Source organism: Leopardus geoffroyi, chromosome A3 (genome assembly GCF_018350155.1).
Source record: "Leopardus geoffroyi isolate Oge1 chromosome A3, O.geoffroyi_Oge1_pat1.0, whole genome shotgun sequence".
NCBI classification, from domain to species: domain Eukaryota; kingdom Metazoa; phylum Chordata; class Mammalia; order Carnivora; family Felidae; genus Leopardus; species Leopardus geoffroyi.
In genome coordinates, this window is record NC_059336.1 from 7248143 (window position 1) to 7273591 (window position 25449).

Below are 25449 nucleotides of genomic sequence, written 5' to 3' on the forward strand. Positions count from 1 at the left end.
TCAATTTATCCCATATGAATGATCCACAACCTTGGAGGAGAAAGGATACAAAGAAAGTGTTTCTCATCTTTCAGTTACCTTAAAGGTCAGACGTACAAAAATATTGTAACTTTAAAGTTCTGAAAACTTCAATGTTCTCACTCTAAAATGAGGCCAGGATGTCTAAAATATCTGATCGGAAAGGCTGAGAATGTATTTTTTATTTGGTTCGGTACTTCTACAATGAAGAATAAATTCCCAGGGCTCAACAGAACATATTTTAACAAAAGAAAGAAAAGTAATTTTCTAAAGCATAAAAAAACTAGATAGACATCTTATCCAGAATTTAAAATATTCATGCTCTTTACAAAATATGTCAGAAGACATGTATAGTAGATTAAACCGTCACTCAATAATTATTCATTGAGAACTTACTATGTTGAAGACATCACGTAGGCACTCTGGATAATGGGAAATGCATGCAAGACAGACATGACAGCATGCCCTGAATTCCTGGATCCAACCCCTGGATGTTCTGATTACATGAGTGAGTGACTGAGCAAGTGTTCAGCTTACTTGAAATGGGTTTCTGTCACTGACTATTTTGAAACCATCATAAGATAGTCTTGGTTATTACCTAATTTCCAAGGCTGGGTTGTGGGGTATCGGTTCACAACCATCGGGTGAAAGGGTCTTAAGCTGACTGTCATAGGGATGAACTTGGCACCAGAGCTGGTATTTGGAGAGCGCACCACTGAGGGTAGCAACCTTGTAGATGGAACATTCTAACCACCCCTCCCATATCTATAGCTCTTTAGGTATCATACCCTTTCAGTCTTCATAGTCTTTATGGAGAGGGGGCAGAACAGAAAGAGATGGCAGAAAGGTCAAGGGTTTTACTCAACTTTGCCCACTGTGTGAAGGATATTCCCAGAATTCTAACCTAGGCCAATCAGTCTATAGGTGGAGTGTTTGGTTCTGATACCACCTTCCCATTGATCTCCATGATCAAATGCTGACCTTATTTGGATTAACCTTGATGTTATTTTCTGAATATTGGCCATGATTCTGAGGACCCAGCTCCTGTGAGTCAGACTGAAGGTTAACACGTACTGAATGTTACTGGGTAGGTATAGTGACATGTTCCCAACTGGCAAAACCAATGGGGATCACTGAATCTAAAAAAAATGGCAGGTGCCATTCATTTATATTATACCCTCCACGGGTGAGGCTTAAGCACGTAGACGTAGCAGAAATCTATAGATTATTCCACACAAGCACCTAAGTTTGACATCTGGTCTAGAGTCTCCTATACTGGCTGCATCATAAAAATACTTGATTGGCTGGAGAGCGGAACCTCAGGATCATAAAATGATATGCTCCTGTGATCTCTAGACTTGCTGAATCAAAATATCTAAAGCAAGGACCAGAGGGTCCATGCTTTAATAGGCACCCTTAGGTGATTCTTAGGACTGGGCAGGTCCTCAGGACTGAATTATTAACACAGAAACAGGATGAAGTCAGGAGTCAGACCTGGGTTCAGTAACAATGACAGGCAACGCTTAGACAGCCCTCCCTGTGTTCCAGACTCTGTTCCAAGTAGCTTGCTAGTATTCACTCATTACATTTACTTCTCCTAACAATTGTATGAGCCCCATTTTATAATCGCCTAACAGTCCTATGAGGTGACTGAGGCAGGGAGGGGCTGAACACTCGCCCAAAGTCGCACGGCCAATAAAGAGCAGTTGGGATTGGATTCTAGTTACCTTTTAGTTACCAAAGTCTAAGCTTTTAATCATGATGCTGAACAGCCTCTGACATTCATCACATGTGTGACTATGGGCTGTTTATTTAAAAGTTTTGGACTTCGGTTTCTTCTTTGATTCACACCTACCTTGCAGAGAATTTTTGAGGACTAAATATGAACATGATTAGCATATACTAATGACCATCATAGCTAATGATATTAGCATATACTAATGATAATCACAGCTGGCTATTGCCAGTGATATTAAGAAAGAAATCCCGGGGCGCCTGGGTGGCGCAGTCGGTTAAGCGTCCGACTTCAGCCAGGTCACGATCTCGCGGTCCGTGAGTTCGAGCCCCGCGTCGGGCTCTGGGCTGATGGCTCAGAGCCTGGAGCCTGTTTCCGATTCTGTGTCTCCCTCTCTCTCTGCCCCTCCCCCGTTCATGCTCTGTCTCACTCTGTCCCAAAAATAAATAAACGTTGAAAAAAAAAAAAAAAAGAAAGAAATCCCTTAATGTTCCCCCCCTACTTAATCCTTAACGTAACTCTATGAGGCAGACGCTATTAAGCTCTAATGTTAAAGATTAGGAAACTGAGGCACAAGGACGTCAACAGGTCCAAGGACACACAGCTAGCAAGCAGGAGAACCAGATTAGTAGGTGTCCAGTGACTGTGAAAAGAACTATATAAACTGCTGAAGCAACTTTTAAAATGGCAGCTCCACAGAGGCCAGGGCCCCGAGTCTCACTGCTCTTGCCATGCAATGCTTTCTGACAACTATTAAGAGTGAAATAGTGACTCCCAGCCTACAACTGAGCATGGTGACAAGCTAGCCCCGCGATTTGCTCATCTGCTTTATTCTCCCCCTTGCACTCCTATTTTAACTTAAAAAAAAAATCAAAAGAGTAAGTATGACTCTTGTTGGTGGAAGGTGGTTGTATGAGCTTAAAAATTAGATATGCAGCTGGATTTGGACTTGGAGGAGTGCCAGAGCCCGCAGGTAGCAGGCACCAGCAACGCCTGCCTGACTTTGCGTCATTTTGTGACATGTGAAATCACTCCCTTCACACCAACAACAGAGATATTCTTAGTGTGTGGATTTTGTTTTGTAAGAGGGGGAAGATGTGCTTTATTTGCAATTGGGGCTGTGCTGTGATCTCGGAGCTAGACCACATCTCCTTGGTTTCACCCCCACCTAGAGACCCAGCTGATGCTCACCAAGGAGCTGGGGTGTGGAGTCAGCATTTGGATCGGAAGTCGGGAGACCCTGGACCCCTGACCCACAGTGACCGCTACAGGTCTCTGTGTCCTTGATTGTCAGTTTCCTCATCTGTAAAATGAGTGATTCGCACTCCTGTGTTTGCCGAGGGCCTTGACTCACTTCACATCACAAATGCACTTCTCTGTCCAACTTCACATGTGCTTCTAATTTCCATTATACTTGGGAAATTACTATTTTCAAAACTGTATTTCTAAAATTTACAAAGAACTAAACAATAGTTTTGTTCGTATATTAAATTATATATGTAAAATATATATTTACATATATTAAATGCACAAAGTATATTTTATAATACGACACTTTGCGCATTTAATTGCAACTTGTGTTGAAATCACCCTGTCAAAAGCTATAATGAGAACATTTGTTTGTACTCGGGTTCCCAGCATCAATACGTTGCTCTGTTTATCTTATAATAAATTGTTACTGCCCCTCAATAGATTTATCATTAATGAGAACTTTACTAGGAATTGAGTTCCTTAACAAATGATTTTTACCTTTTCCTTATGAGTTAATTTTCTACATGTGTTTGAAAGATGGCTATGGCTTTTGTCCCTCTGGAGGAATTTAATGATTAAGAGTAATTTTACAAAGTAAAAGGAGAGATGAGTCTAACCCAGAAAAGGCTTAATATGTGTGCTGATAATCTTTTAACAGATCAATCAAGTTCTATTTTCATTCTTATCTTTTCAGATATTGTCTCTCTTTTCATGCCAAGTTCCTGATGGAGATGATGTCGAACAGTCACGGTGCATGTTGATTTCCACGCGCCGGTGTCTTTGAGGCTTAAAACCACGTACAACCACAAAAACCCAAATCAAGTGGCCCTTGCATGTGCATTAGGGATTTATTACAGAGGCAGCCATCTAAAAATAATGTGATAAAAGCCCCACATCCAATCTTCTGAGAGACAGACGCTCTAGCTTTTTAGAACTTTAGATTCTAACCTTTCGTACTGATCCTTTTTATGTCACAAAGGTGGGAAAAGATGGAGGCAGACGGTACCTTAACAAGGGGGTGAAGGGGGAGAAGTGGGATCACTTTTGCCAGGAGAATGAGCCTTCCCTTTGTTAAAACGGTCTCTTCAAATTTGAAGAGTGAGGGAAACAGTTGCATAAGTGTATACACCTTTAAAAGACTCACTGCAAGGTGGTCTTGGCAGGAGTGCCTGGGTAAGGACAAGGCAGGCAGGTGGCACTTCAGTCTTCTTGGTGCCGGGTGACAGCACATCAGTCAGGATTCAGTCAGAGAAGCAGAACCCTAGACGGGATATGTGCATAGGGCCGCGTGGTAATTGTGGAAGCTGGATATGTAGTCTCTCTAAGGCTGTTGTCTCCGTCTCTGATGTTGGAGCTCAAATCTGCTGGACAGGAGGTTGGGGGTGGCAGGGGAGACTGATACACAGTGTGGGGAAGTGAGGGTACGCTGGACACACAAGAAGGGGCAGATGGCTCCCTTGGATCTTGTCTCCTCCGCTCATAATGAGCCGAGTGTCCTACACGCCGGACCCTTCATCACAGAGCTGAACACACACCCGGCCCAGGAGTGGGAGAAGCCGAAAGTGTAACCAGCAAAAGGGGATCATTAGCTGACCTGGACGTCGCCTCAGGCAAATGAGGCGAACCAGCAGATAAGCGACAATGTGCCTAAGCCACAAAAGCGCTGGGGCTTCACCCCCCGCCCCCCACAAAGCTCACACCAGAATCTCCCTGAGCACACACCTCCAGGGAAGGGGATTCTGAGAGGGCCTAGCTCAGCCTGGCCACATTGGCCCACATAAAGCCACTGCAGGTACCCCGAGGCCGAACTTCCGCACCGGAAATTTTTCAAGAAATTCAAATATATAAACCAACTTGAGGTAAGGCATAAATCTCCTTTAGCATAGTTCTATGTTGTTTTTTTCCTGACTTTAAAAATAGTACAAAGATCATTCAATAGTACTGAGATCACTCAATTAGTACTGAGATCACTCAATTAGGATAAAATAATGAAAGGTCTTATAAATTCTATCACCAGATAGTATCAGTTCTCCAGCTTGAGTTACACAATAGGGGCCCAGTATACTTATAGACAGATGGTCTCTCACTTAAAATGGTATAACTTCTGATTTTTCAACTTTTACAATGGGGCAAAAGCAATATTCATTCAGCAGAAACAGTACTTGGAATTTGGAATTTGATTCTTTCCCCAGGCTAGTGATATGTGGTCTCTCTCTTGTGATGCCGGAAGGGGTAGTTCCCAGTCAGCCAAGTGATCATGGGGGTCAACAACAAATACACTGACAACAATCCTACCCATTGAGACATTCTGCCTCACTTTCAGTAGAGTATTCAGTACTTTACATGAGATACTCAACACTTTATTATCACATAGGTTTTGTGTTAGATGAGTTTGCCTAACTGTAGGCTAATGGAAGTGTTCTGAGCATGGGTGAGACAGGCTAGGTGAAGCTATGATGGTCGGTAGGTGTATTAAATGCATTTTCTTTTTCTTTTTTTTCAACGTTTATTTATTTTTGGGACAGAGAGAGACAGAGCATGAACGGGGGAGGGGCAGAGAGAGAGGGAGACACAGAATCGGAAACAGGCTCCAGGCTCTGAGCCATCAGCCCAGAGCCTGACGCGGGGCTCGAACTCACGGACCGCGAGATCGTGACCCGGCTGAAGTCGGACGCTTAACCGACTGCGCCACCCAGGCGCCCCAAATGCATTTTCGACTTAAAGTATTTTCAACTTGGGGCACCTGAGTGGCTCAGTTGGTTAAGCGTCCGACTCTTGGTATCGGCTCAGGTCATGATCTCACACATCATGAGATTGAGCCCCACATCGGGCTCTGCACTGCCAGCATGGAGCCTGCTTGGGATTCTCTCTCTCCCTCCCTCTCTCTCTGCCCCTCCCCCACCCTCTCTCACTCTCTCTCTCAAAATAAACTTTAAAAACATCAAAAAATTAAAAAATAAATGTTTAAAATATTTTCAACTTACAAATGGTTAACTGAGAGGTAGGTAACCCCAACTTAAGTCAAGGAAGATCTGTACTCAGATTAAATGCCTTTTGAGCCATCCTTTCACTGATCTGGGTAATTCCACTCTTTGTTTCTCAAGGACTCACTCTTAGGACCCAGCAGCTTTGGTGTGCTAATGGTGGTCACAGAAGGGAGGTGAGATTCCATTCTCCAGTGCTGCTGCTACTGCCTCTGTGTGTCATTGTTCCCCATCAGGCAGGCCAGCCATCTAGTTTTAGATATAAAACAGATGACACATCGGTCTTCTCCCAACCACACTCAATGTGCCTGAGTAACTGGGATGGGAAGAGAACAAGTATAACTCACCTGTTGTATGTCCCAACAGGAAAACTTATGAGTTGGTGTCTTTTCTGGGACATTCAGTCTAGTTCATTATGGCTAGAACCCTTTAGGGATTTGTGTTTTGTTTCCTGCCAGTGAGTCCTAGTCATAGTTCCTTTTGACATGTTTAATAACATGGAAACTCAAGGGAAGAAAATCTGGATCATTATCCTTTCCCTGGGCTCCATATACAATTTGTCTACTTTCTCCTTAAACTATAAGGTGGGAAAAAATAAATTTTACACCAAGATAAATGGATGGTATTATCTCTAGAAATGGAAATAAACAAGGACTTTTTAAGTGTAAGTTCTTTGATAGAGAGATAGGTAGGTAGGAAGGTAGGTAGATAGAAAGAGGAAAGAAAGGAAGAGAGGGACGGAGGGAGGGAGGGAGGGAGGGAAAGAAGGAAGGAAGGAAGGAAGGAAGGAAGGAAGGAAGGAGGGAAGGAAAGAAGGGAGGGAGGGAGGGAGGGAGAAAGGAAGGAGAAAGGAAGAAAAGAGAAAAGAGAAGAAAAGAAAAAAGAGCAAAGTTCTGTCTCACTGGGCATCATGCTTCAAATGATACCAGAAAAGAAAAAAGACATCACTTGAAAAGGTTATTTTGTTAGTAATTCCAGCTGAGCATTTTGTAGTTAAGGTTTATTGCAAGCAAGAACAACCGAAGTGGGAAGAAAATTACTCATTGCAGGCAGGAATTATAAAATACCTTTCTGTTAGCACATATATAACACGCCCTCACCTATCATTATCAGATCTGGGCACTGCCAGAGATATCTAAATTTAACATGACAAACAACAGATGGAGAGAAACATCACCACACTTAGGCTCCCCTGGTGTGAACCGTGATTCACTGAGGGGAAATTAAGGGTCATAAACAAATTGGTAGCATAGTACCAGGCTGTGCCAAAGATGGACAGATGGATGGATGGAAGGAAGGAAGGAAGGAAGGAAGGAAGGAAGGAAGGAACGTAGGTAGGCAGGTTGGTTATCAAAATCACCAATGTGCTGTTATGAAGAAAGACATAAAATAATTTTGTAAGATGAGAATCAGGATGATATGGAGATAGGCATTGAATGAAGAAAACTGAAATAAGATTTCTCCTTGGAAAATTCCTACTCATTTGGGGGGCTATTCTTAACACATACAGGATTAAAGTGGCCTCAGGGACAGTACGGAAGAAAGGAAAAAGATGGTTTGTTATTCCAGGTCTTTTTTTTTTTAATTTGTCCATTCAATTGACAGAAAACTGGGAGATGTGTTTAGAAAAATTTATGGAATCTTCTCTCACTACTTATCTTTGCAGACAGTGTGGAGACTGTGGGGCAATCTTTTTTGCATTTAAAATTTTCCTATTCTTGATCAAATCATATTTTGTAACAGCTCATATCCAATTCTATTCTTTTTATTTTCCTTTGTTTCAGCAAAAAAAAAATTGCAGTAACTTAATATCTTGAAAATTAGCTCAGAAAATGTTGCTATAACTCAGAAGTACTTATTATACTTTTTAGCAGTTTAATTCACTACCACTGGGACCACTGAAGAAAAATTCTCCCCGTACTTTCGCATATAATGTGGTATTGGGTTTGTATCACCACTGGCAATTCAAGAAGAGAAAATGATTCAAGCAAACATTAACAGCGGTTTTAATATACCGGAAGCATAATTAAATGATTATGACTGTTCCTCACACATATCTGTGGAAATTTCTTTGGAATTGTAAATTAATTTAAGGGGAATCTTACATGTTTCTCTTGTTTATTTAAGTAAAACTGATATAACTGATAAATCATAGCTCTTCAAATTATAATTTCTCAGTAATCTCTGAGTCTTGAGGCTGTGATAATCTACAACAAAATGGTTATGAGATACAGTGATTTTATTAACTTTGGGCAAATCAACAGTCAGAATGATTCTCCAGTGTGAATGAGAGAAAATCTAATCAAGATTATGACTCTGGCTAGTTTCTCACCATGAGTCCAGAAATCTGGAACCAAAAGCAAGTTGTTGGGGGTGGGGAGAAGGTGTCCCACCTTCACCCACCAACCTACCAACTTGACTATTAAGGGATCTGTTTATTTTCTTTATATTTTCCACTAGAAACCAGACATAGTACGGAGCATATTTGGGTGTGAACATCTGTGCAGTCAGAAAATACACAAAGTCCATTCATTTACCAAATTCAATAAATATTCATTAACAACTTACTTTGTAACAGATATTATGCAAAAGAATACAAGGAAGGCGGGATGCCCATCCTCGTGGTATTTACCCATTTAGTGGTAACAACAGGCATGTAAATGATCAGTTGCATGTTCTGTAGAATATGCAGTGTCACGGTATCACTGGGCATCTGACCCAGACTAGGGGTTCAAGAACAGTTTCTAGGAGGAAAGAATATCTATACTGAGACTTCTACCAAGAAGAGGAGGTAGATGGTAAGAAAAGCATGTTCCAGAAATAAAGGAATAGCCAGAGGTAAGAGAATTAGATTAGCGAGGTACATGGTGGTCAGACCACAAAGAACCTGGTAAGGCCTGTAATAGAGTTTGGGCTTTATTGAGGGTTTTAAGTAATAATAATAATAATAATAATAATAATAAAGAACTAACATCTTTATAGTTCTTAAATAGTATGCTTTTCAAGTATTAACTCATTCAATCTCATAACAGCTACATGAGGTAGGTATGCTTATCATTACCCCCATTTTACAGAAAAGAAAATTGATGCATGGAGAGGTTAACTAACTTCCTCAAGGTCATGACAGCCAGGATCACACCCAAGTAGTCTGGCTCCATAGTCCCTGCCATAAACCCCATGCCATACCAGGAACAAGGGAATGGCATGTTCAGATTTTCATCTTCTTTTAATGTTTATGTTTTTATTTTTGAGAGAGAGAGCATGTGCGAGCATTCACGAGCTGGGGAGGGGCAGAGAGGGAGGGGGAGAGAGGATTCCAAGCAGGCTCCGCACCATCAGCACAGACTCTGATGCTGGGCCCAATCTGATGAACCATGAGTTCACAACCTGAGTCAAAATCAAGAGTCAGACACTTAACCGACTGAGCCACCCAGGCACCCCAGATTTTCATTTTTGAATATTCACTTGCTTTACAGCATGGAGCTAGGATTGGACAAGTGGACAAGAAAAAATAGAAACCTCTTTAGAAAGCTGGTGGACTGATTCCTGAAGATAGATGCCAGAGACTGTATATTAGTGGCAAAGGCAGTGGGGAAAAGGATAAATATTGGAGAAACATATAGAATGTGGTCAGTAGGTATTGGTGATTAATTGGCTACATGGAATGAGAAATAGTCAAATGCTGGCCACAGGATGGCTGATGGTGTTCTTCATTGAAAAGAGAAACATGGAATGTGAAATCGGTCTTTCCTTCCTCCCTCCCTTCTCCCTTCCCTTCCCTCCCCTTTCCCTCCTTATCTCTCTCCCTCTTTCGCTGTCTTCGAATTCTTTCTTTACCAAATTTATAACATATGTTTTGCAGAGAGGTGACTGAGTTCATTTCTGGACTTGTTGAATTCTAGACACTAGTAACATTTCTGAACGAAGAAATGGTTAGAGTCAAGGAACTGGAGCACCAAGAAGACAAATGGGGGGGGGGTAGGGTTTGAAATCAAGTGGCATGTATATAACAACATGGCCCATGGACCTGAGTGAGGTCACCCAGAGAAAGCAGAGAGAGGGAGATTAGGGACTAGACTGGAATCTTGATGTCCAACAACTCAAATGTGAAAAGCTAAAGCTTAATGTTAAATGCCATTATTAACAGCTTCTATTTTATCAGTAGGAATTTTTCAACTCATTGAGTTGTCTTCTTAAGAATACAAAGCTGTGGAGGACAAAAATCATAGGGCTAACTAGACTTAATAACTTTGGCTCCTTGGTGTGCATTTTATTCTCCCTTCCATGTTTAAAAACAATATTGTGTCAGGAAGAATAAAAGGTAAAGAGGTTAATATCAAGTAATTCTTAAGCTTATGAGAGAATGGCAATCAAGTGAGTTTGATAAAATATTTTTTAATGTTTATTTATTTTTGACAGAGAGAGAGAGAGCGCGCAAGCAGGGGAGGGGCAGAGAGAGAGGGAGACACAGAATCTGAAGCAGGCTCCAGGTTCCGAGCTTTCAGCACAGAGCCCAACTTGGGGGCTCGAACTCATGAACCTGAGATGATCATGAACCTGATCATGACCTGAGACAAAGTTAGATGCTTAACCAACTGAGCCACCCAGGCGCTCCTATGGAAATATTTTAAATGGCGAATATACAAACACAGGACATGGGGTCAAAATGATGTAAGTTCAAATCCTGATTTCACCTCTTAGTATATGAGTGATTTTTTGCAGGTATTTTCACCCACTGAGCCACAATTGTCTGAACTGAGTTCCAACACAGGATAAATGAGGTAATGTCTGTGAATTGCTGTTTTTCTTTTCTTTCTTCCCTAATTAATTAATAAATTTTAGTGCTACTGATATTTTATTAATTCTGCCTTTTCTGGTATTTCAAAAGAAGATTTTTCCTGTCATCATCTGGAAAAAAAACCCACAATGCATCCTCTTGGGAATGCCATAAAGAGTTGCTTAGGGTCATAATTTGAACCCAAGAAACCTATACACTTGGAATTGCTTAACTTTATAAAGAAAAACATCACCTTTGCCAATCCTCTGTTTTTCAAGAAGTCGAGAACACATCTCTCCTTCATTCCATGCCCAAGGGCCTTGGAAAACAGCAATCTATGTCTATAAAACACTCCTAAATTTGATGAGCTCATTTATCTTGGAATACTAGTCACTTAGGTGTATAAGCAGGTACTGAGAACCAGTCTAAATCATAAACTCAGTCTCTGTACAGCCTAGTGGTCAAGGGCCCCAGCTTCCTCATTTGCAAAGTGATGGCAGAAGAGAGTGAGGCTAATATTGTAAATCCACAGGTTACTGGGAAATGAAGCAGTGAGGTTATCGCCTGGCACTTAGTGTGATTATTCTAAATAAAGGTTAATAAAAAACATATTTTGGCACATTTAAGGGCAAACTTTATATTACCATGAAAATTCATTTAGGCAAAATAACTCTTTCTCATGTATATAATAATTCTGAGTAAATGTTTATTTCAAATATTTCATTATGTCTATTAACATTTCTATTAAGTCTATCATTCTAGCAATATTTACTTTTACCTTCTCCTAGAGAACGTAGTAATATAGGATAAATGGAACGAACACCCACAGCAGGTTGCCCTCTATTTTCATACCAAAGACAAATGGGAATAATAACTAATCTTGGGTGTGAAGTTTGGGCTTTCAACAGAATACATGAATTCTAAAGACATCTGAAATCCAGGAGTAACCACAAAATGTAAACATAACTCTCATCCTCTCTGTGGACAACAGTACTGAATTTCAGGATGGTCTGTAAAATGTCTTATTTGGAATTAAATAATAATGTCTTAAGTATAATACTTTTCTATCCATTTTTAGATGCAAATTTACAGAGTGAAATACACAAATCTTCAGTGTGTAATTCTGAGACTTTGAACCCACTTCCAACAAGTTGATATGGGGAGGTAGACTCCCGCTATTGCTGGCTATGGCCAGGGGTCTCCATTCCTCTTCAAGTGGGCTTTTCATGGGCCATGTTAATGTCTTTATAGTATGCGGCTGGCTGGGTGCCCTACAATTCAATTCTATCACCAGCTGGGTGTCCTACAATTCAATTCAATTCTAACACTGTCTACCAGAGGTAGCATCAGTCCTATAAAACTGACCCTCCCCCTCCTTCTCTTAAGACACCAGACATCACTTCAAGTCCAGGTTATCACCTGTGTTTCTGGCCAACCAGCTATATAGATCAGATGTCCTGATGACCCTCCCCTTGGGTATGATTACTTTGCTAGAGTAGCAGCTCATGGAACTCAGAGAAACATTTTACTCACTCTATTACCAGTTTATAATAAAAGCAAATAGCCCAGAAAAGCCAGATGGAGGAGAAACATAAGGCAAAGTAAGGGGAAAGGGCACAGGCTGTCTCCATGCCTGCCACTGTCCCCAAATCTCCAAGTGTTTACCAACACAGAAACCCTCTGACTCTGGTCCTTTTGGGTTTATAGGGAGGCTTCATTGCATAGGCATGATTGATTAAGTCACTGGTCTTTGGTGATTGATTGAACTTTTACCCCCTCTCTTCTCCACAGAGGCTCGGAGGTGGTACTGAAAAGTGACTAAAAGGGGGGCTGCAAGTGGCTTCTCTAGCAACCAGCCTCCATCCTTAGGTGCCATCCAAAGCTATCATTAACACAACAAAAGACTCTTTTATTGCTCCCACCACTCAGGATATTCCAAAGGTTTGAGGAGCTCTGTGTCAGAACTAGGACAAAGACCATAACTCTTAGTACCACAAACTCAGTAAGAGTTGATAAATGCATATACTATGTAATGCGTATCTCTATAGAGATACAGAACATTTTTGTCATCCTGAAGGATTCCCTTGTGCCTTTCCAGTCCATTCTTGACCACTAATTCAGAAGCAGCCATTGTTCTAATTTTTACAAAAGTGGACTAATATTTAACTATTCTACTACTTTATATACTGGGATTATCCAGCATGTATTCACTTTGATCTGGCATTTCTCATTCAACACTCTATTTGGTGGCGGGGGGGGGGGGCTATATCCACGTTGTAACGTATGTTACTTTGCTCCTTTTATTGCTAAGTAGCATGGATATGACACTTAAAGATAATTCCATTCTTCTGATGATGGATGTATGGAGTATTTCCAATCTGGGGATATGAGCAAAATTGCTATGAACATTCTTGAATATTCACCAGGTGAAATTATTTACTCAGGGAAATACCTAAGCGTGGAGTTGCAAGGTCACAGAATTGGTGTGCGGTTTATTTATAAGAAAGTGCCAACTGTTCTCAAGATGGTTGTACATTTTTACACTCCTTCCAAAAATGTATGAGAGTTTCAGTTGCTATGGACCCTTGCCAACATCTAGTGGTTAGATTGGTGGGTCAGTCTATCAAGTACATATACAGTGGTGTCTCATTGTAGCTTTAGTTTGCATTTTTCCCTGATGGCTAATGACATGAGCATTTTTTTCATGTACATACTGACCATTGTTCTTGTCTTCTTTTGTGAAATACCTGATATTGTATTTATTATTGAGTTTTTCCCTTCTTTATTATTGTTGTAGGATTTCTTCATTTGTTTTGCATATGTTCTCCTAGCTATGGCATGTGTGTTAATTTTCTTAATAATGTCTAATGAACAGAAGTCAAATTTATCAGATTTTTGCCTGGATGCTTAGTGTTTCTGTGTCCTAAGAAATTTTTACCTAAACCAAGGTCATTAAGATATTTATTATGCTTTATTTTAAAAGTGTTACAGTTTTAGCTCATCTTTATATATATGAGTTTATATATATATATACATAAAGTTTATATATATGAGTTTATATATATAAAATTATATATATAACTTATAAATAACTTATATATAACTTATAAAGTTATATATATAAAGTTATATAAAGTTTATGTATATGGGTTTATATATATATATTTTAGCTCATATATATATATATATATATATATATATATATATATATGAGTTTTAGCTCATATATTAAGTCTATGTTTATCTTGACTTAAATTTTGCATAGGAAGTGAAGAAGGCATCAAGGTTGATCTTTTGTTCCATCCATATCTCCAATTGTCACAGCATCGTTCATTGAACAGATGCTCTTTTCTGCACTGAAATGTTTTGGTAGTTTTGCTAAAATAATCGATTAACCATACACACATATCTATTTCTGGTTTCTCTATTCAGATCTCTTGATTCATTTATCTATTTTTGTACCAATGCCATGCTAGGTTAATTACTGTAGAATTATGGCAAGTCTTAAAATCAGGTAAGGGAAAGTCTTTGCTATTTTTTTAAGTTTATTTTGAGAGAGAGCGCACACATGTGTGAGAGAGAACACGGGCAGGGTAGGGACAGAGACAGAAAGGGAGAGAGAGAATTCCAAGCAGGCTCCACACTTAATGTGGAGCCGGATGCAGGATTCAATCACGCAACCATGAGACCATAACCTAAGCCAAAACCGAGAGTCAATTGCTTATCTGACAGCCATCCAGGCCCCAATCTTTGCTATGTTTATAATTTTTTTTTTGTCTCAGTCTAGGTTAAGGTCTAGACCTTAAGCATTTCTAAATAAATTTTAGAATCTGATGGGGCGCCTGGGTGGCTGAATCGGTTGAGCGTCCGACTTCAGCTCAGGTCATGATCTCACAGCTCGTGAGTTTCGAGCCCCGTGTGGGGCTCTGTGCTGACAGCTCAGAGCCTGGAGCCTGTTTCAGATTCTGTGTCTCCCTCTCTCTCTGCCCCTAACCCTCTCGCATTCTGTCTCTGTCTCTCTCAAAAATAAATAAACATCAAAAATTTTTTTTTAATTTTAGAATCTGTCAAATTAACAACCACCATAAAAATACTGAGATTATGATTAGGATTGCATTTATTCTCTAGATAAAGTTGACAGTTAACAATACAGGGTCTTAAAAAACATACAGATATGTCTATTTACTTAGATATTAATTTTATTCTTAGCAATACTTTGCAGTTTTCAGTAGAGGAGTCTTGCAATCTTTCATAAAATTTATCACTAATTATTTTATGTATATTGATGCTACTGTAATTAGTATTTAAAAATAAATTCCAATTTTGGGCAAGTATATAGAAATACGTTTTCTTTTCATATATTAACACTGGATCTTGCAAACTTGTTAAATCCCCTTATTAGATTCAGTAGCCTTAGAAATATCTACATAAACAATTACTATTTATTTTAAAGTAATCTCTACACCCAACATGAGCCTAGCATTCACAACCCTGAGATCAAGAGTCACATCCTCTTCTGACTGAGCCAGTCTGGTGCCCCTGCATAAACAATTATGTCATCTGTAAATAAAGATAATTTAAAAATTTCTTTTAATGTTTTATTTATTTTTGAGAGACAGAGCAGGAGTGAGGGAGGGGAAGAGAGAGAGGACGACACAGAATCTGAAGCAGGTTCCAGGCTCTGAGCTGTCAGCACAGAGCCCGATGTGGGGCTTGAACCCATAAACGGTGAGATCATGACTTGAGCTGAAGTCAGACACTTAACCAACTGAGCCACCCAGGTGCCCCAATTTTACTTATTTTTAATGTTTATAGCTTTCCTTTCTTTTATTACTTTTTTTCACATATTTGCATATGTATTTATTTACTTAGGCATTATCACACTTACTGGTACCTCCAGTAGCAAGATGAATAAAATTGGGTGTTCTCACTATTACGGAAAACTTGTTCTGTCTTTCATGATAGATCTTTGAGAGATATCTTTACAATGGTACTTGTGTATTTTTCATAGATCCCCCTCAGGAAATTTAACAGATTGAGGAAGTCTCTGATTTTGTTCAATGCTTTTGATGATTCTATGTCAATGGCTGAATTGAATTGAAGCCCTCACATACTTTATCCAGTTTTATTGTTCTGTTTGGTGGGGAAAGGGGGATGAGACACATTATTCTGTTATGGTTGAATCAGAAATCTGTTACCCACTCTTCTGAGTGAAATATAATGTTTATGATTAAATTGGTGAACATTTAATAATAAAAATAACCATGACAATAATAGAACCGAAAGCGCATGGAGTACTTACTATGTATGTGCTCCACATTCTCTAATGCAATACTAACAACAGTCCCACAAGACAAGTCTTGGTGGAGACGTGAACCCTGAGATTGTCTACAGAGTAAGTATCTGGCTCAAAGAAACATAGCTTGGAAAATGAATAGTCTGAATTACCTTATTCTCAAGACACACTTGTTTCAATACTATGTAATATTATTGTTTGTTACCTTTGACACCGAAGTTCTTTTAATGGCTACCTACTACGTGTAAGACATTGTTGAGTTATGGACGTTCTTTCTGAAGGTACCTTTGAACTGCTGCTATGTCTACTTCACTCTGGGTACATTAATTCTCTTTGTCGACAGCTTTTGTGTCAAAACGTCTAGCCAAATTCTGAGTTTGACAGCACAACCTTCATTTTTCATTTCTAAGCCTCGGATTATGGAGAATATGAAATATGCATGGATACTTTACACAACCCAGCCATGGCTCTATAGAAGTAGATGCCTTCTATCAAAAATATACTGTCTCTCTCAGAGAGATACAAAACCTATACATGACAGACTACAGCTCCCCTTTTACCCTGAAGCTTCTCATTCACATAATGTTCAAATTTGATGCAAACAATAATGGTTTAATTCAGAGGGCCTTTTGAAGATCATCATCTAATTGGAATAAATATGAAAGGACATATCATGTATGGGCTACAGATCCCTGGAAATCAGCAGGTAAATGGTTCAGCCGAGTAATTCATCAATTATGAGTACCAGCTTCTTTCATTAGTTTAAGAAGTATTTATTGACGGTCTACTGAGTGCAAAATTGATGGCCTCCTATGGCCCAGACTGGAAAAAACAGTGATGAATGACAGATGTGGTCCCAATCACCCCCAAACAATCTAGATTTGCAAGTACCACGTGCAAAACCTTCTGTGATAGATTCTATAGGTTGATGTCCATAGCGAGGGTTTATAAAAATCACTAACATTTCAAGTGTTTATTGGGTTGGAGGCTATGAGGTATCTCAGGAAAGCCTCATTTTAGAGACTGGGAAACTGAAGCCTAAATATGAGGAACTTGCCCAAGGCCACGCTCTTTTACATGACAGACATGAGGTTAATATCTGGTCCCCCGATTCTGCTTTTAGCTGCTGTGTTTTACAACCTCCGCCAATGATGTATGTTAGATCCGTGCAGGCAACTGAATTGTTTGAAAAATTATTTATAACAATGTGTAAGGTTAAATATCCCTAGAAACGAGTCCTCTCCTTGGAATTTTCATTCTTTACCACCCCCCCCCCCACCTTAGGCTCTCTTATTTTCCTTTCCTTCACCCGAAGACCATCCAAATGCCTTTCACTACATGACACATTTAATCCAACCTGTGTCAAATGACCCCTGCCCCAAGTCTTTCATAATATCACTAATTCCCAATTAGTTACATGCTAGTCTAACCATGTGCTTCCTGGACAAAAGTCACAATGGACTTGTATCTGTCCTCCTGAGTCCCAAGCTCTTTCCCTCTTGGCACTAGCTGCCCCCACCCAAGCCTGGTACACCTTGCTTCCTGATCTTAGCATTGATGGTTTCTCCTCACCAGGTCTTGGCTCAGAAGTTGCCTCGTTAGAGGATTAAGACTTCAACATATCTTTTCTGGGCAATGCAGTGTGCAACCCATAACATGCTCATTCATTTGATTCCTGTCTTATATATGAGAAAATAGAGAATTGGATAGAAAAATTTGCCTAAAATTGTATGCACAGCATGAAAGGCAGCCTAACTTCCAGTCCCATGGATTTGACTGAAGGGTCTCTTCCCCCACAATGAGGCTTGCAACTTGCATAGAAATCACATGAAATTGGGTAGGAAGTGGAGGGAACACAACCGGCCTAAAACCTCCTAACATAGGTCATCGACCCTTGGCAATTCTCGACTGGGGTGGTATCACCCTCTAGAGAGCACATTAGAAGATGTCCACATCTCCTTGTTATAATGACTGGGTGTTAGTCACGGTCACGAAGAAACAGAATAAATGGGCAAAAATTGCTGGGCCAACGTCTCGAAGGGCATCTATGGCCTGTGTACCATTGTCTTTGCTGAGAATGGGTGTTTCTGCCATTGGCGCTAGGGTTCACAGGTACACAAAGCTCTAGTAACGCCTGGAACGTTTCTCCTTAACAGAGGATTGTCCCTCCCAAGATGCCAGTTGAATCTCTGTTGGCAGGTGGTCGTTACACCTCTCTGTTCCAGTGAGATCAGCATCTTTGAGGCCTTCTACCTGTACTCACCTTTTCTCCTTGTGCCCTCACTCAATGTATTTGTCACTTCGCCCCTCACCAGAATGCCCCTCCTTGTTTTTTAGCTGAGTCTACTCATCCTTGATAATTCAACTGAAGTCCCATTTCTCCAGTGCACAAATTCTTGGATACCTCTCCTCCATGGAATCCTGAAGCAGGGTTCGTAGCACACAATTTAACATATTGCTATATATTGTTTCATTTTGTTTTGATCGTATCCTGTGTCTAGGTCTTATTTCCTTCCCCCAATTAGATTCTGAACTTTTTCCTGGGTCTCCACAGTACCCAAGACAATTCTGGCACAGAGATAGCGATTTTTAGAAACAGGCAGTATCTAGAGCAGCTTGTTCAGAGAACAGTTAATTCCTCTCAGGCCAGGCACCTCGTGTGTTTAGTTTTCAGAAACCTCATTATGCACAATTTAGACTTAGGAAAGGACTTTCTGTGGAGTGTTTGGCCTACTCTGCTCTTTATTATGTCGTCTGTAAACTAACAACCGAACTTTGTATTATAAACGTATTGCACATAATAAAGTATAATTAAGCATAAGAAGAAAACACAAATAGTCTGCAATCCTGCCACCTAGTATAGCCACAATTTTTGTATATACCTCAAGATATATATTTTTGCATAGTGTACAATGGGAATAAATTAGGCCTACCTTTGTAATTGGCTTTTTTTTCACTTAATATTTCACGAGCACCCAACCATATTAATAAACATTGACACCCTCACTTTGAAACAGCTGGATAGTATTCTCTTTTATGAACGGAGCATCATTTGGGTCGAATGTTTCAATTATTCATGTCTTTCCCAAATATTTCCTGACTTCTTGCTACATAGCAGGCACTGTTCTAAGGGCTGGGGATATGGTCTAGACAAAACAGACAAACCCCTTGCCCACCAGACACTATTGTTCTAGTGAGGAAGTCTTCCTAGTCCATGCTTCTTGTCAAGACTACGTCAGCGATTCTCAGGGTGGTCTGCCCTCCAATAGTGATGTGTCTTGCAGAGGACATTTGGCAAGGGCCGGAAAGATTTTTTGTGGTTACAACTTACCAGGGGGCAGCTAGGGTTGCTACTGATAGCCAGTGGGTACAGGCCAGGGATGCTGCTCATGTCCTCTCAGGTACAGGGTAGCCTCCCAAGACAAAAAAGGATCTGGTCCAAAATGTCAATAGTGCTAAGGTTTAGACACATGGCTCTACTTTGAGACAATATACTTCTAGCGAAAACAAATACACTTTTAATTTAGTCTCCCTGTGTAGAAGCCTTAATATGCTTCGTCACTTTGCTAAGAACTCTGTTCCCCTTTGCTACTTCCGCCAAGATTTGAGGTCCAGAGGCTGCCAGTTAGAACCTCTTGTTGGGGCGCCTGGGTGGCGCAGTTGGTTGGGCGTCCGACTTCAGCCAGGTCACCATCTTGTGGTCCGTGAGTTTGAGCCCCGCGTCGGGCTCTGGGCTGATGGCTCAGAGCCTGGAGCCTGTTTCCGATTCTGTGTCTCCCTCTCTCTCTGCCCCTCCCCCGTTCATGCTCTGTCTCTCTCTGTCCCAAAAATAAATAAACGTTGAAATTTTGAAAAAAAAAAAAAAAAAAAAAAGAACCTCTTGTTTGACTGAAAGTCAGAATATTAAATAATAGAATGTCAGGCACCAAAGAATAAATTGGGAAGGTGACTGAGCACAGGGATGTAAGAAGAACTCCACTTATCTTAATATCCATCATTTGATTTGCAGTTAGCGCCCCAGATTGTGATCCTGATAGTGGGGGTGCTGTTTGAAGATTATGGGGGCTAAATATAGTTTCATTGCAGGAAAACTAGCTCCATACCGCTTTCTCCTTATTGCTGTGACTTTTTAAAAATTTCCTTCAGAACAAGAGGAAGTATTGACCTGAATGTAAAAATCAATGTTTTAAATTCTTCTTTTTTTATGAAGAAAGCTTATTTCATGTACACTTTGAAAATATTTTTTGTTTGACCAAGAAAGGGGATGGATAATTTACAGAGGACATAGTGAAAATTAAGCAGCTGGATGTGAACTGCACCCACATCTTATGAACACAGATAGGATACCAAAAGTGAACCATTTATTAATACATGGCTTGGTAGACATGTGTACCCAAATCTCAGCCTGAAAATTACTTTTTGGAAGGAAGGGGGGGGGGGAGGGTAAGAATAAAAAAACACAACCCAAAACAAGTTTGCTACAATCTCTTACATTTATACTTGGAGGAATTTAATCATTTTTATTTATTTTGCTGTCACCGTGGTCATTATTCATTTTAAAACATTTTATCATACACAATCTAGATATGTGAATTGTTAAAAAGTGACTATTATGAACATAGGAAGTCACCATCAAAATGTATTAATGGGCTATATTAGGGGGTGGGAGCAGTTGCCATATTATGTTCTTTTGTGTTAAATAAAGCAGATTTTAAATGGTAAATGATACCCCTTCATTATGGGCTTGAATACACAGGATTCACAAACTCACATGTAGACAGCCAATTTGAATATTTTGTAGAGTGGAATAGTCAAGTAATATGCTCTATTTTCTACTTCACTTTGTGTATAAGACTGCTGTGATGGAATTCTTATGTGCAACATATAACAATAGAGTCTTTCTGATTCTTTAAACCTGAAAACTTCAGTGTTTGAAATGGAAATTCCTAATATTCAACTATTTCTTCTGTTTCCTAGAAAAATAGAAATATTTGTAGAGTCCATTTTGTAACGAAAAGAACAGCCCATATATATCCTCCAAAACTGAGTATCTTCTTGAACATTTACACTTGATATGTTGCTTGGAATTATGTCCTATGAACTTAGAAAGTTGTTTATATGCTGTAAGACTCATTTTTTCTAAATGTGCAAGAAAGGAAAATGTGAAAGATAATATCAATTTTTCAAGCTTATTGCAATTTATATAAATTAGACAAAAGCAAAATGGCTTAGCACAGACTGGTATACAGACAGCTGGTACAGAGATATTAATGACTCTCTTTTCTATAAAAGAAGTCATAGATTGTTTGAATTAAAGCTACATATATTAAGATGAATAAGTCTTGGAAACACTATGTTGAGTCAAGAGCAAGGGCAGGGAGACGGTATAGTTGGAGAGGACAACCCAAGGTGATTCTATCCATGTGGGTAATGAGGTGGGATGGTAGAATCTATTAGTACTGTTGTATTATTCCTTATAATTTGTTGCCTGCCTTTATTAAAAATATAATTGAGTATAAAATTGAGCCTGTTCCCTATTTAGTGATCATCAGAAAACATGGTTAATATTGGCCACACTGCATGGCACCTCTCTATCCTCATCTATCCCCCAGTGAGCAAAATTTGAGCTCAGTATTTCTGTAGCACAGAAGCTTGGAATATTATTCGTATATTGTTCTCTGTGTGTACTTACTCAATGGTTTTTATACCCAATAAGATGGTTTTCTTTGTTGACTGCCATTATAAGGTTTTCTTCCTCTCTACAAATCTCTATACCCAGGTGCTTATCTATTTATGTTTTGTAGCTCCTCACAAAAGCTCATGTCAAAAAAAATAAATACTATGTATTTTTAATATAGCTAGGAAGAATAGTGAGATTTGATGTTAGTCACCCAACAATTGATGGGATGTTTCTGGGATTCTAAGCCCGTATGTTACCTCCAATTCACATATGCTTGAAACCTTCACTGGACCATGGTTATCAGTTTCAGAAAGGTCTGTCTTAGACTTGCTATGGTACTGGTAAAAAAATGTAAGATTTTTGCATTATCTAAGTATAATGTTCATAATAAAAGAAAGACCTGACTTAGTATTTTTAATCTTTTTTCTAACGCAATCCTCAAATAAACACTTGACTGATTGACAGTTAGTAGGTGTTACCTTCTAATTTGAAAATGGATTTTAATTCAACCTTCACACTGTTGAAGAAAAGTATTACTATTCACTCAATAATTAGGCTTAATTGGTCTGAGGATTTAAAAGCTGCCTTAACACCAAACATTTCAAACTGTGCCTATTTCACAACTTTAAGTGGACTCCTAAGACTACAACTACAAGATAGATTTTATCAGCCTGTGGTATATTTCCATAAGCAAGCAAATGTAAATGCCCAATTGCTGATATTTGAAAATAAAAATCAAAACTGAAATAGAAATAATGTATTTTCTGATTTCTGGACTGCATAGGATACTGATTTTTTTTTTTTCATATCAAAGATGGACTATATTGCTTTCTTATCTGCCTTTTAATCTGCATAATCATTAAATATCTACCAATCAATAGGACACCAAAACCACAAGCAACAAAAGCAAAATTAGACAAGTGTGACAACATTAAAAAGCTTCTGGGCAGCAAAGAAAACCATCAACAGAGTGAAAGGCAACCTACAGCCTGAGAGAAAATAGTTGCCAACCATACATCTGATTAACATCCAAAATATATAAGGAAACTCCTACAACTCAAGAGAAAAAAAAATCCAATCACCATTAAAAACTGGGCAACGGATATTTCTCCAAAGAAATACAAATGGCCAAGAGGTATATGCAAAGGTCCTCAGTATAACTAATCTCTGGAGAAACCCATATCAAAACCACAAAGAGCTATCATCTCACACGTTAGAATGGCTATTTTCAAAGCAAAACAACACCAAATAAAACACAAAACCTGTTGGTGAGGATGTGGAGAAACTGGAACCCTCATGCACGGTGGGTAGGGATGCAAACTGGTGCAGCCACTCTGGAAAACTGTCTGGAGGTTCCACACAAAATTAAAAATAGACCACATGAGCCAGCAATCCTGCTTCTGAGCATATATCCAAAAAACTCTGAAATCAGCATTTAGAGGAAACATATGCACTCTGATGTTCATTGCAAGCATTGTTCATGCTAGCCGAGATACAGAAACAACCTAAATGCTCGTTGGCAGATAAAGAAAGAAAATACACTATATACGTAAGTAATTATTCAGGCTTAAAACAAAGGAAATCCTGACAATTAGGATAAACCTGGAAGATGTTGTGCTAAGTAAAATAGGCAGACACAGAATAACAAATACTGTATAAGTTACTTATACGAGGTCTTTAAAATAGGCGAGCTTATAGAAACAGCAGAATGGTGGTTACCAGGGATGAAGGAGAGGGAAAAGGGAGCTGTTGTTCAAAGGGCATCAAATCTCAGTCATGTGAGATGAATAAATTCTCGAGATCTACTACTCAACATTGTGCCAATGGTAAATAATACTGTATTGTGTACTTAGAAATATGTCAAGAGGGTAGATCTCATGTTAAGTGTTCTTGCCACAATAAAAATATTTAAATCGTATTATCTGCCATTAAACATCTCCCATATTTCAAATATTCGGTCAGACTTTTTACATGCATTAAAAAGAAGCCTCACAATAGTTTATGAGATAAATTATTGTTTCTATTTTAAAATAAGCAAGTGAATTCCAAGAAAGTGTGATAAATGTTGCTTTTGTCTGACTAATAGAGTTTTGCCACCCCTCACCTTGAAGATGGGGACATGGCCCATGCTGGGAACACTGTAACATCTACAGGAGTGATTTTGTAATGATCACAAGATCAATCGAACTTGGACCAATCCAATGAATTCTCTGGTATTTTTCTGATTGAAACTGGTAAGGAAGACTTTTCTTCTAATCAGGTCATAGAATTGGACGTAAGTGAATGTGATGTAGACAGCAGCCATATTTCTGCTATTCAGACAAAGAGAAAACCCAGCTTTGATCGAAGACATGAGGGGAGAATACTAAAGAATTCCTAATGACTTGGAGTGTCTGGACCTAATTATACTCAGAGTTTCTCAATTTTGGCACCACTGACATTTTGGGCTAAATATTTCCTCATTGGGGGAAGAGTCTCAGCCTCTTGTGCTGACCTCTACCTGGCACTAGACGCCAGAAGCACCCACTTTCCTGCAGTTGGGACAAGGATGCCTTCAGACTTTGCCCAATTTCTCCTGGGGAGAGGGATGAGGAAGGGCAAAATCACCCTCTATTGAGAACCACCGAGTTACAATGAAGACTATCATTACCACTGTGCTTGCCAATTATTCGAGCTATAATCTCCATTTGCTTAAACTAATCTGAATTTGGTTTCTGTAAATTATAACCTAAGGAATCTTGACTAATTTGAAAACGATCAGTAACCTGGCCGACATTATAGAACACTTTGCTAAGGGAGGTGAACGTGTGCCGTAAGTAAAACAAAAGAACTTACCGAATTTTATACATTTGCATAATACATTACACAATACATATACATTTTTTTATCATTTTATTATTTATTTTTGAGAGAGAGAGAGAGAAAGCGCACTCAGGGAAGGGGCAGAGAGAGAGAGGGAGACACAGAATTAGAAGTAGGCTCCGGGCTCTGAGCTGTCAGCACGGAGCCTGATGCGGGGCTTGGACCCACAAATTGTGAGATCATGACCTAAGCCGAAGTCAGACACTTAACTGACTGCCTCTATCTATCTATCTATCTATCTATCTATCTATCTATCTATCTATATCTATATCTATATCTATATCTATATCTATATATCTATATCTGGGCCTGGGGTGGAAAAGGATGCAATGTGTTGCAGGATCTGGGGCTGGGCAGACAGCAAGTGGGATCAAGGAGACCTTGAAACAGCACTTGGAGGACACAGTGTAGAATCTATCCATTGTTGGAGTCTTACACACAGATTCACAAGAACTTAATCTGGCCAGGGGACCCAGTCAGAGGACATGCTGAGGTGATATCAGTTCCAGCCCATCCAGCAGCTCAGCTAACCTCAGACCCCACTGATATCCCTATGGTGTATCTAGAATCAGATAATGGGAACATCATGATCCAGAAACACGATGGCATCACAGTGGCAGTGCGCAAAATGGCCTCGACATGAGTTCTCCAGCAGCCTGTCACAGGGGCTCAAGCCTACCGATGCTAATTAACTTGCAGAACTATTAAAGTTCCAGTGGTTAGGCCAATTATTTAGTGTGCATTGGACACTTTGCTATTAATTATAGAGTAAGCTGCATTTTGACACTCAATGGACTGACTTATCAAAATATTAGTAAGAAAGGATCATGTTTTTGAAGGAGCAGA

General features: G+C 39.5%; 1 pseudogene; it reads left to right on the forward strand.

The window, feature by feature from the left end:
* Positions 1 to 24927: 24927 nt before the first annotated feature.
* Positions 24928 to 25246, forward strand: LOC123579793 (annotated as a pseudogene).
* Positions 25247 to 25449: the final 203 nt, after the last annotated feature.